The sequence below is a fragment of the Xyrauchen texanus genome, chromosome 20, assembly GCF_025860055.1.
Source record: "Xyrauchen texanus isolate HMW12.3.18 chromosome 20, RBS_HiC_50CHRs, whole genome shotgun sequence".
In the NCBI taxonomy this organism is placed as follows: Eukaryota; Metazoa; Chordata; class Actinopteri; order Cypriniformes; family Catostomidae; genus Xyrauchen; species Xyrauchen texanus.
This window is the reverse complement of record NC_068295.1, coordinates 29,196,140-29,209,254: the sequence shown is the minus strand read 5'-3', so window position 1 is coordinate 29,209,254 and position 13,115 is coordinate 29,196,140. Positions and strand designations below refer to the sequence as shown.

Sequence of the window (13,115 nt, the reverse complement as noted above, 5' to 3'; positions counted from 1 at the left end):
ATGTGTGAGTCACATACAGAGGCTTAGTATCCAGTGAGTCCATCCCTTTACCACACACACACACACACACACACACACACACACACACACACACACATATACACACACGGAGGCAATTTCAGGCTCTCTGCACCAGTGAGCAGTGAGAGGGTTGTCTCTTTAGAGCCTGGTGGTCTGGTTGTTAAGAAATACTCATGTATGTGGTTAGTGTGCAGCAAAACCACAAGCAGCCTCTGCATCTATTCGGCTCCATACTAAATATGAAGAGCATAACACATCAAATATATCAGTGTCTGTCTCTCCCTCTTTTCCCTTTATTTGTATCTGTCTTTCTCATTCGTTTTGTTTTTAGACAAGACTGAAAATGCTAGAATATTACAGACGGGATGGTTGAACTCTCTGGTAAGTTATGTAAATATGCAGATAAAAGAGTTAGGAGAAGAAACAACAGAGCAAGTGTGAGTGTATTGTTGTGTGCAGCTGATGTATCTTAAGTAGTTTTGCCTGGTGTAAAAGTGTATAGTAAAGCTGTACACTCTCTAACACAGTTAAATGAGCTCATCGCAGAGGTGCTAGGTCACACAAGACAGGCACTCGATCTCACAGCTTCTTTCACGACACCAAGCCTTAATACGATATGTTAAGTTCTGCAACCAGTTTTGCAACAATGGTGCAAACAGATCTTTATGACTGAATACTACATTTTATGCAAAGCATTTCAACATGTACACAGTTTCTGTATGATGATTGGTCAATACAGTGTTCCAACCTTGCAGAAATACACAATGGTAACAGCTATGATGCAAAACAACTGTTCACATAATATGTCTGACACGTACGATTATTCATACATTAATAAGCGCATTACCAAGAATGATTTTCCAGCCTAGCATTATTATTACTGCATGCTCTGGCAAAGATTACGAAGTACAGATTACTACAGTTATAGATATTAGCAGTTTAAAAGAATATAGTTCACCCAAAATGAAACTTCTGTTACCAAAATGACCCTTATGTTGTTCCAAAACCATATGACTTTCTTTCACAGGAGATGTTAAGCAATATGTTAATAAGTTAGTCTTGGTCACCATTTAATTTCATTGCATCTTTGTTCCATACAATGAAAGTGAAGTGATTAAGACACCAAAAAGTAAGTCCTATGGATTTGAAACAACATGAGTGTGAGTAAATGATGTCAGAAATTTCATTATTTGGTGAACTATTTTTCAACCTAGTCATCATTAGTCGCTTTCACACATACAGCATTTTCCAGAAAATTAACTGAAATTTTCAGTTAATAGGTCATGTGTAAACACGACTCCTTCGAAAATATGGTTAAATTAAGTTCTGTCTATTTCCCTGAAATAGCCAGCAGTTGTAACATTACCTGTAAAATCCAGATTTGCTATGTCCAGATGCTATGTGTGAAAAGAGTCATAAGATTAAAGGTTTGAGCATGCATGAGGTCAGGACCAACTGATATAAGACAGAGATGATTCAGTTACTCTGGAGCAAAAATGTTTTTAATTAAATTGGACAGGATATAAAAATTATTTAATATTTTAGAGCCAAATAAAGAGGAAATCTCGTAGTGGAGATAATGGAGATGCAGAATCAGTGCTCAAAGTTAAGCTAAACTTTTAATGCCACGCCTCTTCAACTCAAGTCACAGTCTCCATCTTTCCACCAAAGACTCATATGCGATACTGTTCTTGCAGCAAAAAAAAAATTCAGAAGAGTAAGAACCTTTTACATGGGTGTTCGTACATAGACATAGATAACGTTCTGTCATATGCTCTTAATAATATAATAAAGTGTGTTTCTTCAAGTGCGTGTCTATACACCATGTGGCAAATTATTTGTAATATTAATTTGATAATAATAATAGCCTAATAATAATAATAATTGAATGCATTAATGGGAAAACGAGCCAAATATTTTATTGACATCGTCAAAGGCATCAGCTATTGGTGATCAGACTGATCGTCGATCTCCAAGATAATCGTTTGTCGGCACAACCCTAGCATGTGTGAATAGCAGATGTGGTCAATTTACCCATTAATTGCAATCCAACAATTTGGATATTGTGAAAGTGGCTATTCATATTTATTTTCTCTTCTCTTTATTTGCATATGTGACCTTGAGGTTCTACAAAAGTAACAAAAAGTAGTGAGTTTATGTTACTTTAATGCATTCTTTTTTTTTTCTAACCCTACCATCTCACATTGTAAGTAATCTATTGCACTATTTGTTGTATTCAAAGTTAATGTTTCATGGTAGTTCACAGGTATTGTGTTTTCATTCAAGTTACATTTGGTGCAATAAACTTTCTGAAGTAGCTTTTCTTCTTTTTACTGCCTAAGCTATATTAGGGGAAGAATTTAAAAACTAAAAACTAAAACTTTGTATAAAAAAAATCTGAATTAAAATTGAATTGAATAGTGTATCAAATCGAACTGAAACACTCTGAATCTACAAAAATCACTTTAAAAAATGATTAAAAAAACAGTAAATCATGAATCAAATCGATTCACTATCAACCCAAGGATTCATATCCCTAATAATGTTTTAAAGAAACTGTATCTACTTAGTAGTTTTATTATGTAGTTACATAAATAAAGCAGTAAAGCACTTGGTGATGTGCTATATTGAAAAAATAGAGATGTCTTAAGAAGCTGCTGGCACTCCACTGCTCATCATGCATGCCTAAAAACACTCTTTAACCATTTAACACTCACTGAGAATTTTATTAGGAACACTATGGTCCTAATAAAGTGCCCAAAGTGGTCTTCTGCTGTTGTAGCCCATCCCCCTCAAGGTTCAACATGTTGTGCATTCTGTGATGCTATTCTGCTCACTACAATTGTACAGAGTGGTTCTCTGAGTTACTGTAGCCTTTCTGTCAGCTCAAACCACTGACCATTCTCCGTTGACCTCTCTCCTCAACAAGGCCTTTCCGAGTCACGTCATGCACCATGCGTGGATCGGACGTGTTAACGGCGACCTCTGCGCACTTTGCTAGTTTTAACACTTTTAATGACATAAACCGGTGAGATTCGATACCCTCTGTTCCATAGCTGTTCTAGGAAGACAATATGTCAAAGAATTCAAAATCCTCGGGCTCTGGAGACATTTACCCTCTGGGGTCTGAGGGTGTTTTGGGCCCTGGAGAAGTTTTGACATGTCTTGACATTTGTGCTTTTTTCAGTTGCTTAAAAACACATGAATGGCTAAAGTCTGATAAAACTGTATTTAGCACAAACTGGGCTACAATAATATGTGAGCAACGTGTGTGTACATGTTTGTATTTTTGAGAAAATAACATTTATGCATGGTTTTTGAAAAAAAAATAAAAAATGTTAAGTCATTGAAATAAGGCCATATAACACATACTTAGCATTTGTCCACAAGCCTTTTGAGAACTGGATCTTGTAGCCTAGAGTTTTTGCTATAAAATGATGTGAAAACCATCCTGATCATTCATTCATACAAAACAATATAGTAATTGAACTTTTGTAAGACAGTGTTAGAAAGGTCATATGCGAGGAGGCGTGAACTATCATTAATATTGATTGTAATTCACACCTGAGACAAAGACCCCTCCCCTGGGCCTATCAATGAGGAATGTGACAGAAAGAGAATGAATGTGAGGAGACTTAATGATCAAAATCAAGTTTTAAGTTAAATCTAAGTAATCTTTTAAGTTATCTGATCCAAAATGCAGTAAAAACATTGATATTGTGAACTCTTTTACAATTTAAAAGAACAGTTTTGTATTTGAATATATTGTAAAATGCAATTTGTGATCAAAGCTAAATTCTCAGCATCATTACTGCAGTCTTCAGTGTCACATGATCCTTCAGAAACATTATAATATGCCGATATTCTAATATAGGCCTATTTAAAGTGCATTTTGACTGCTGAAAGCTCACCTTTTTTATTTTATTTATTTTATTTAGCCGCAGAGAGACCTCCTTGGCAGGGCACGGGGCATGCTGGTTTGGCGATGCCGCGGCATGTTGTCGGAGATTGTCTCCGTCTGCATTTTCACCGCCAAAAACTGCTAGGTGAAGTCGTCGACGGTGTCGAAGCACCCAGGGGCGTGGACTGCACAGCGTGCAGAGAGAGATAACGGCAGCTGAAAATGCGTTGAAAGATCCAAACGCAGTGCTTCTTGCCAGTAGAGGTGTGAACAGAACAGAGGTGAACTCAGCTTGCTGTTGCACAACTGCTCGGCTCCGAAGAAAAAATCTAAATGACAGACGCATGCCCGCTTCCCTTTATACCCGTATGTATGGCATTCTGTCTGAATTCTGTCTGCCAATATCTCATTGGCCTTTTCTCAAGTTCAGAGGTACGTGAGGCTCCCAAGGAAGACCCCTTGTGTCACTTAATTCGACACAACGTCAAGTGAGTGACAGAAGGGGAATGGGGGTTATAGTTGATTCTATTAATATGTTTTTCTTTTCTGTTCAAGTGTGTGAATCAATAAAAATTGTTAATCTGAAAAAGCAAAGCGTTTCCGTCCACAGACCTGATGCTCACTTACAGAAATATTCATACCAGCCCAAACAATCTTGTCATGGTCAAAATCACTGAGATCACATATTTTCTCCATTCTGATGGTTGATGTGAACAATAACTGAAGCTCCTGACCCATATCTACATGATTTTATGCATTGCACTGCTGCAATCGCATGAATAATTGTGTGTACAATAAAGTGATCAGTGAGTATTTTTTAACCAAAATACTGCTGCAAAATTGCTCGGCCTCTCATAACTTATTGTTTAATTTTGTACATTCTTAACTGCTTCATCAAGAGATGAATTAGTTTGTCATGACATTCTCATGGCACATCTCAACATGTTTGCATAACGTCACAAAATAAATCTAGTGAATTCAATTCTTTATGCTGTTATGTTTAGTCTAGCCATATGGCACCACATTCTGGCGGCCCAAAAACATTAATCCCTGCCCTGACAAATGGACAATGTGCATTATAATGCTGGTGGTAAGAAATGGGGCAAATGTCCTGTAATATAACAGCACATCAAACATGTGAATATATCTTTTACATAAAAAATGTGTTGCTGTAATTTCACAAGAGAATGCATGAATACAGAAAGCATGTGGTCAGGTTTAGAGATGTAGGGCCTTGCCCCACTCAAAATGGCAGCGGAGACAGCATGGCCCTTTGTTCTATGATCAAAGGTTAGACAGAGTACTCAGTTTCCCAGAGACATTCACAGTTCCACAGCTGGATGTGAAGTCCCACCCATGGACCCAGCCTCAAACGTCATTGGTCAAAAGCGGCCTATGACCGATGACATCATTTCGTCAACAAAACCGGCAAACAGCAGTGAGTTCGCTCTCTCTGCATACAGCTGCGCAAGTCTGCGTTTTAAAGAGACGCGTATCTACACATACAAAGGAATTTCTCTCCTTCTGGACAAAGAGACCATGTTTTTCTAACCTCAACATTTAGCCACGGTAGAGTAAGATTAACTTAGCTTTGTTCGAGTCGTGTAGTATACTTATTACAACCGGTTCATTTCATTTTCACTGCGAGACAACAAGCAAGCAAGCAAGCAAGTTTATTTATATAGCACAATTCATACATAGAAGCAATTCATTGTGCTATACCGTGGATACAACTTGGATAAACTCGTCAGTCCTTTTGTGAGAAAATACCCTACATTAATGTCTAAAAAGCAGCACAAGAACTTGCATAATCCATTATCTGCAAATTGTTACATTTACATAGAGGTTATTCTTCTGATAGAACCAGAACTTGCATTATGATTAGTAAAAGATAGCAAAATATAAATTTAATAACAAATAAATCAAGAAAATAAATATAAAATACAGCATAATAATAAAATATAGAATAAGAAAATGGAAATAGAATAAAACGAAATAAAATAAAATGTGATAAAAACATAGGAAGCTCTAAAAGCTGTAAGATTAAAAAGTGCGATTAAGTTTAAGTGAGTTTAAGAGCTAAGTCATGTGAAAACAGAAGTGTTTTTAACCTGGATTTAAAAATGTATACGTTTGGTGCACATCTAAGATCTTCTGGCAATTTATTCCAGTAATGTACAGCATAACTGCTAAACGCAGCTTCTCCATGTTTAGTTTGGACTCTGGGCTCTAATAGCTAACCTGTGTTCATGGATCTAAGAGCCCTGCTCGTCTTATATTCTTCAAATATATCATAAATATATTCAGGTCCTAAACAATTCAGAGATTTATAAACAAAAAGCACCACTTTAAAATCTATTCTATAAATGACTGGAAGCCAATGCAAAGATTTTAGAACCGGAGTGATGTGCTCTGTTCTCTTGGTCCTGGTTAACATTCTAGCAGCTGCATTCTGTATGAGCTGCAGCTGTTTTATAGTCTTTTTAGGGAGTCCAGTTGAGGCCATTACAGTAGTCAACCCTACTAGAAATAAAAGCATGGACGAGCTTCTCTTAGTCTTTTTGGGACACCAGGCCTTTGATTCTGGCTATATTTTTTAGATGATAGAATGCTGTTTTGGTGACCGATTTGATATGACTGTTAAATGTGAGGTCTGAGTATATCAGAACACCAAGATTACGTACTTGATCCCTGGTTTTAAGGGCCTGCGAATCCAGCTCTTTACTAATACTTGTTCTTTTATTTTTGAGTGGTGGCTATATGGAGTGGTGGTGGTGGTGTAGTGGTCTAAAGCACATAACTGGTAATCTGGTAATCAGAAGGTCACTGGTTCAATCCCCACAGCCACCACAATTGTGCCCTTGAGCAAGGCACTTAACTCCAGGTTGCTGTGGGGGGATTGTCCCTGTAATAAGGGCTCTGTAAGTCGCTTTGGCTAAAAGCATCTGCCAAATGTGTAAATGTAAATACAGTCTATTGAGAGAGTCTATTGAGCTGTTGTCATACGGTTCGAGAGCCATATATATTTGAGTATTATCGGCATAGCTGTGGCAGTTAATGTTGGTGTTCTGTAGAATTTGGCCTAGAGGTAGCATATAGAGATTGACAGAAGCGGTCCGAGAACTGATCCCTGTGGAACTCCACATGTCATAGCCACCCTATCCGATTCATTATTACCAATGGTGACAAAAGAACTAGGCCATCTAGATAAGATCTGAACCAATCAACAGTAAATTTATTTAGAAAACGGAAAAGGCGACCCTTCTCAATTGTTTTCTATCAACATTGACTACCTCCTGCATTTCTCTCCATCACCGGACCCGAGAAATAACGCAGAGTCACCGGACCCGAGAAATAATCCAGCGTCTTTTCGCTGATGAGCGTAAAACAAAGGACCCAATCCAGATCATTTCTCCTGACCACTCAACGCAACAGGAATTTGAAACGGACAACCCTGCTGAAATCACACAGGATTTCCCAAGTAAGGCTTGATATCTGGGCAGATTTAGGTTCGAAACTGTGATTTTTCTTATAAACTAAATCATATATTTGATGCTGAATGTTTGATGTTTTGATTACAATTGTATGTTTAAATACGATCGCTGATTGCTGTTTTGATTTGTGAGATATTTTTATTTTATTGAGTGATCTGAACTAACGATTCAGTCACGCTGTTCCCAGCATGTATCCTCCGTTAAATTGCATGCACACCTGTTTGTTCGCTCTCTCACACACACACTGAAATTCACAGAGCGACCCAGATAGCAAAAAATGTCCGCACGGCTTCTTTTTGTCGCCGTCCCCAAGCTGTCGGCTATAGGTGCGTCCCACTGGCGGGGATGAAGCGTTTGCCGCTGAATTCGTCACTCCCATTTCTTGCGAGATGCCGCCGGCGGTCAGACGGCGGGCCGCCCGCTTCATTTTCTCTGGCGGTTGCCTCGCGGCAATCGACCGTGGCCGGCCGGCGGCAAGCCGCTTTGAAATAGCCTAAAAGGACAGCTTAGACTCTCAAAATCGACCAGCCATGTTGGCTATTATTATTTTTTGCTCCAAAGCCATTAGGGTTTATAACAGATTCTTGACTCTTGATTCCATGATAAGGTAAGGTTTAGGAAATGACATTTAAATTACTTTGAAACTCTGAAGCGATTATACAGTAATATATGTAAAATATATTGAATTATTTATGCACAGGTGAAAATTGTTTACATTTCTTTGATTGATGCACATTGAGACATGCAATAAACCAAAAAGAATTCCTTTTGTAAAACTTACTTGGCAATAAATATCTTTCTGATTCTGATTAGGTTTTAAAATAGATATTTAATACAGGGTATGAATAATTTAGCAGAATAAATTGATGAAGTTAGACTTTTCACCAATGCCTGACTATCAGTGAACAGTGAAAGACATCTGCAACATGGCCAAAATATCGGGTATACTTTAATTATTTTTTATTAATTTGCAACCATGGTGATATCTATCATAAACATGAAAATCCCTGTTTTGATGTGAAGGATAAACTCAATGAAAAAGCGAAATTATCCTCTGGTTTCACAGTTGCGCAGAAATTTCGTTTATGTCTACATTTTTTCCAACCTCGATTTTTTTTGTTATTTTACCTTTTACAGGTTTTGCAATTATGACCTGTACAAATGTTTAAGAAAGTGTTAAAGTCCCTGTAAAGGCAATAAAAAAAAATCTAAACGCATTATAAATGTTAAAAATGTATTGCTAAAACACATGACAAAGACTGAACTGTGAAGTTCCGCTGTCGCCATATCTGTTTCCGGTTTACTTGCGCGTCGCCCAAAATGTCTTTTTACTCGATGTCTCCAGAATCTTCTGAAAATACGCGTCAGCGATGTTCATCGCCTTGTTGATGCCTGGTCCCCTGCTCCGACAAGCAAGCGGGACAAGGACTTTAAACTCTACATATCGAGTTATCTGCACAACTACAAGGGTAAGTATTTTAATCTAATGTGGTGTGCCGGCAGATAGCGGCTAAGTTAGTTCGCCACGTGTTCATTTTTAAAGTAACGTTAGTATAGAAGCTTGTTTTTTCTTAGTTTTAAAGCAGACTGTTTGTTAATTTTTGTGATAATTGTGATATCAATTATATTAACTTGGTCTCCTCTCAGTTTCTAATAAAGATCAGGACACCGGTGAAGTCACTGTCAGGGCATTGTGCTACAGGTCCATGAGAAAATCAGAATCAGAATCAGCTTTATTGCCAAGTATGCTTACACATACAAGGAATTTGTCTAGGTGACAGGAGCTACCAGTCAACAACAATACAAACAATACCAAAAAACAGCAGCAAGACATAGGTAATTAAAAACAAAAAAGAACACAAAATAAATAATTATACATATACGTACATACACTCACCTTCATACATACCCACATACACACACGTAGTGCAAATCTAATACAATCTGTATATAAAGAACAAAAAACAGTATATTATGTACAGAGCAATGTAAGTAAAAGCAGATAAACCTCACAGTTTGAGTGTATGGTGAAGCTAGAATTAATAAGACCGCAGTTATAGGCTTGTTACTTTAATAGCCCGACGTTCCTGGGGACTCGGCTAAGGTTATTCATGTTTAATGTAACTCAAATCAAATGAAAACAGTTATTGTAGGCAGGTAAGTTTCCCTAGCTGGTCCCCTCTGTGTAAAATGCGTTCTTATTCAAGTTTTCAACTCAGTCATTCGTTTAAGATGCAATCTTGTGTTATAAGTATTAGGCTATCATGATTATACAGTGAGCAAGCTATATAAATAAGTATTTAATATAATAAAAGTGTAGAGCAACAACCGAGGGTGTAAGGTAAAGGCTGAATATTGTAGATTTATTACAATATGTTGCATGTTTGAATTAAAATACCTGTGGATATGCAGGAGCACACACTCTACAAAGGCCTGACTGGAGATTTGCCTGATCTATCCGTCCTTCAGGTGAGTAGGGATACAACAATAGCAAATTTCACTGTACAGTATGATATATCAACCAAAATCTGTATACCAATATTTCATTTTCTTTTTCCTCCCCTTTTACAAACAAATATTCTGCTTCAAAAAAAAAAAAATGAAATTGATGTTATCATAAGGGTTCTTCATTATGAACTTGTATGCCATGCATAACATACTGTGGATAGAAATTACAGGGAAAGTTACTGGTATGATAATTGTGGTTATATTATATTACTATTATATTTAGTGTATTGTTAATCAATATATTGTTACTTCCCAGATGACAGCGGCTCGCTTCAAGAGCAGGTGAAGCAAGTTGGGACAATGTTGAAGACATTTGCTCGCACTGGGCAATCGGGTACAACTTGCAAACAACACCTGTGGTTGTTGGTTTAATTCCCACTGGGGCCACCTGTACATGTAGTAGACCTAGATATAAATGTCATAGTTTAGTAGTTGAAGGACCAGGACTGACTACTTTATTCTTTTATTCTGGGAACCCCTGTAGGTGCAGATCAAACCCTAATGCTGCGACGTCTTGGAATTTGGCGATGTTGTGCGTAGCATGGACGACAAAATGCTATGCTGCAACGTTTCAGTGCCAATGTGTCTGTTGGAGAGTTATCCTTGCCAGGGGATCTGTTACTCCCCCCTAGACACCCAGGAAGATTTGGCGTCGCTTGACAACAGTTTGAGGCAGGATAAAGAGCTCCAGCAATGATTTGTAAGTGTGCCGATTTCATTTATAACGGTATAGGGTAATCTAAAAAGTACAATTAAGATCATACACTGCATATTCTACAGTCTGAATCCACAGCCTGCCACATTTTAAATTTATGAGAAGCTTCAGAGAAATGTAATTTGTAACATGTTTTTTTTTTTGTATTTTCAGCTTCGGTTTTTGGCAATCAAATGTGGGAGGGACCTAAAGACAACCGTGTGGCGAATGCTTCAGAGTATCTTCTCTAATCACCTTTCCATCAATACAACCTGGACTGGTGTAGGGGATAAAGCATGTTTTAGAGACATGTTCCTGAAAACCATTGTTCAAAGTAAGTTGGATATTTTTTTTATATTTAAGTAGATGTGTATGACCTTATGCCATTCAAATGGAATGACAGATCTTTATTTTCTACAGGAGCCATCCGGAAGAACCCGGCAACACAGGATGCCACTGATGAGGCGATCCAGGTTAACGTTACCTGAAAGGAGCATCTGAACATGAAGGTGGAAAAAGGCACCGCGACAGCTGAGAGGGACCCACAGCCGACCCCTTAAACCTAGGCTGACTACTGACACCCCAGCATCACTGACAACTGGAACCCTTTCTTTATCCTGCAGTCAGTAACATCAAGACCCCTAAAAAGCCTGCTAAAAGTGTCAGACTACACTCACCCAATCCACACTGTTCACAGTGGAAATTGCTCTTTTTTTTTTTTTTTTTTTCTCGTGACCCTGCTTTGAGGGCAGCTCCTTGGATGAATATGGGATGGTTTGTCCTTTTATACAGGCGCACGAGGAATCACTGAAGATATGCTAATTTGCACTGCCTCATTCTGGAGGTCGGGAAAACCGGTGATTCTTAGCCCACTACGCCAAGCAGTCCCCAACCTCTCCAGACATTCTGATTGGCTGTGTTCTCTACAGCCAGATTTTCTGCTGTTAATTATATTTATTCCCACTTGTTGTCATGTGTAAGTTGAATGTTAAAATGTATATTATACCTGTTATCCTGCACATTCCTTGATACCAAAGATCTCAATTATTTCATATACAATTTGCTGCTTATTTCATTGTTACAGTGCTTAACTATTCTATTTTTAAATATAGCTTGTAAATCCTAGATTATACATCTAATACTTGATATTTGCACATTATCTGGTATCAAATATTCTACTTACCGTGACTTTAGTATTGGCTTATTTCATTCCGTCAGTGCTTAACAATTCTATTATAGTTTGTAAATCCTATTTCATACCTCTGATACTTGATATTGCACATTAACTAGTACCAAAAATTATACTTTCATTCCATCACAGTGCTTAACTGTTATTCTATTGTTACATATAGCTTGTAAATCCTTGTGCCACAGGTCAGCATTGCAGTTATAATGGTATATTCTACTCCAGAGCTTTACTCTAAATTATTACCACTTAACCTATTGTTAGAAATGACTTGTAAATATGATGTTATACCTCAATTTATTTGCTATCCTGCACTTTCTTTGGTACCAAATATCCTCATTGCTTGTGTTTACTGGTAATTCTTTTCATCCCAGAGCTGACCCCTTTATATTATTCACAATTATTGTAAGTGTTACAATAGTGTTTTTAAAAAAAAAAAAAAGAAATTGGAAACCTGCATGTTCTTTAGTGTGTGTGTGTGTATATATAATGTTTGTATTTTTCTGTTATTTATATTTCAGTGATCTGACATCTTGTTTCAATGACAGTTACTGTACTTTGAAATGTGGAATTAAAACGCCAAATGGAAATTTGTCTAGTTTGATCAATCATTATTCTTGATAAACTGCATGCTATAAATATATATATATATATATATATATATATATATATATATACACAATAAGCGGCGGCAGATCGCTCGAAAAAAGCGTTTGCCTGCGACGGTCCGCCTTCGATATAACGGCGGCGGAGCGGCGGCTGGCCAGCGGGCCGTCCGCGTATCGAAGGCGGTAGGAAGGCGGCTGCCGCTTTTAAAAAGCGGCTGCCGCCGGCGGACCGCCGTCAAACATGTTTGCGATATCGCCATTCTGCCGCTTCTACTGCCGCCAGCGCACCGCCAGCGGACCGCCGACTTATTGCTATCTGGGGAGTAGCACTGCGGTTTATGTCCGACTCAGGCTGGTGTTTTCAAATTCTCCTGCCTGTTTCGTTCAGTTCCTTTGTGTGTCTGCTCATGACCACCCGCACGTGATATTAGCTCCGTTGCTCTGGATCTGATCCAGCCATCTTTCTTTCCCTCCACATTCAAATAATCGTTGGCTCCGCCCTTTACAATCGAATCCTCCATTTTGAAATAAGTTGCTATTTTGAATTCAGTTCGCCATTTTGAACCTAGTTCTCAATGTTGAAACCGATCCTCCATTTTGAAACCAGTTCCCCATGTGGAGTTCAATCCGCCATTTTGTTTCCTTTGTTACCGAACCTAGACACACATCCACACACATACATCCATACACTAGCATATAGTTC

At 38.0% G+C, this 13,115-nt stretch overlaps 1 protein-coding gene and 1 long non-coding RNA gene across 6 annotated transcripts in view; one reads left to right on the top strand and one right to left on the bottom strand.

Moving 5' to 3' along the window:
- Positions 1 to 13,115, bottom strand: part of LOC127661143 (solute carrier family 4 member 11-like) — a 123,964-nt gene that overhangs the window by 75,789 nt on the left and 35,060 nt on the right. The gene's annotated exons all lie outside the window — the stretch shown is intronic.
- LOC127661145 (uncharacterized) lies at positions 9,176 to 10,938 on the top strand. The gene is made up of 4 exons (XR_007972734.1): positions 9,176 to 9,885; positions 10,181 to 10,258; positions 10,409 to 10,624; positions 10,793 to 10,938. It is a non-coding gene; the product is annotated as an uncharacterized LOC127661145 (long non-coding RNA).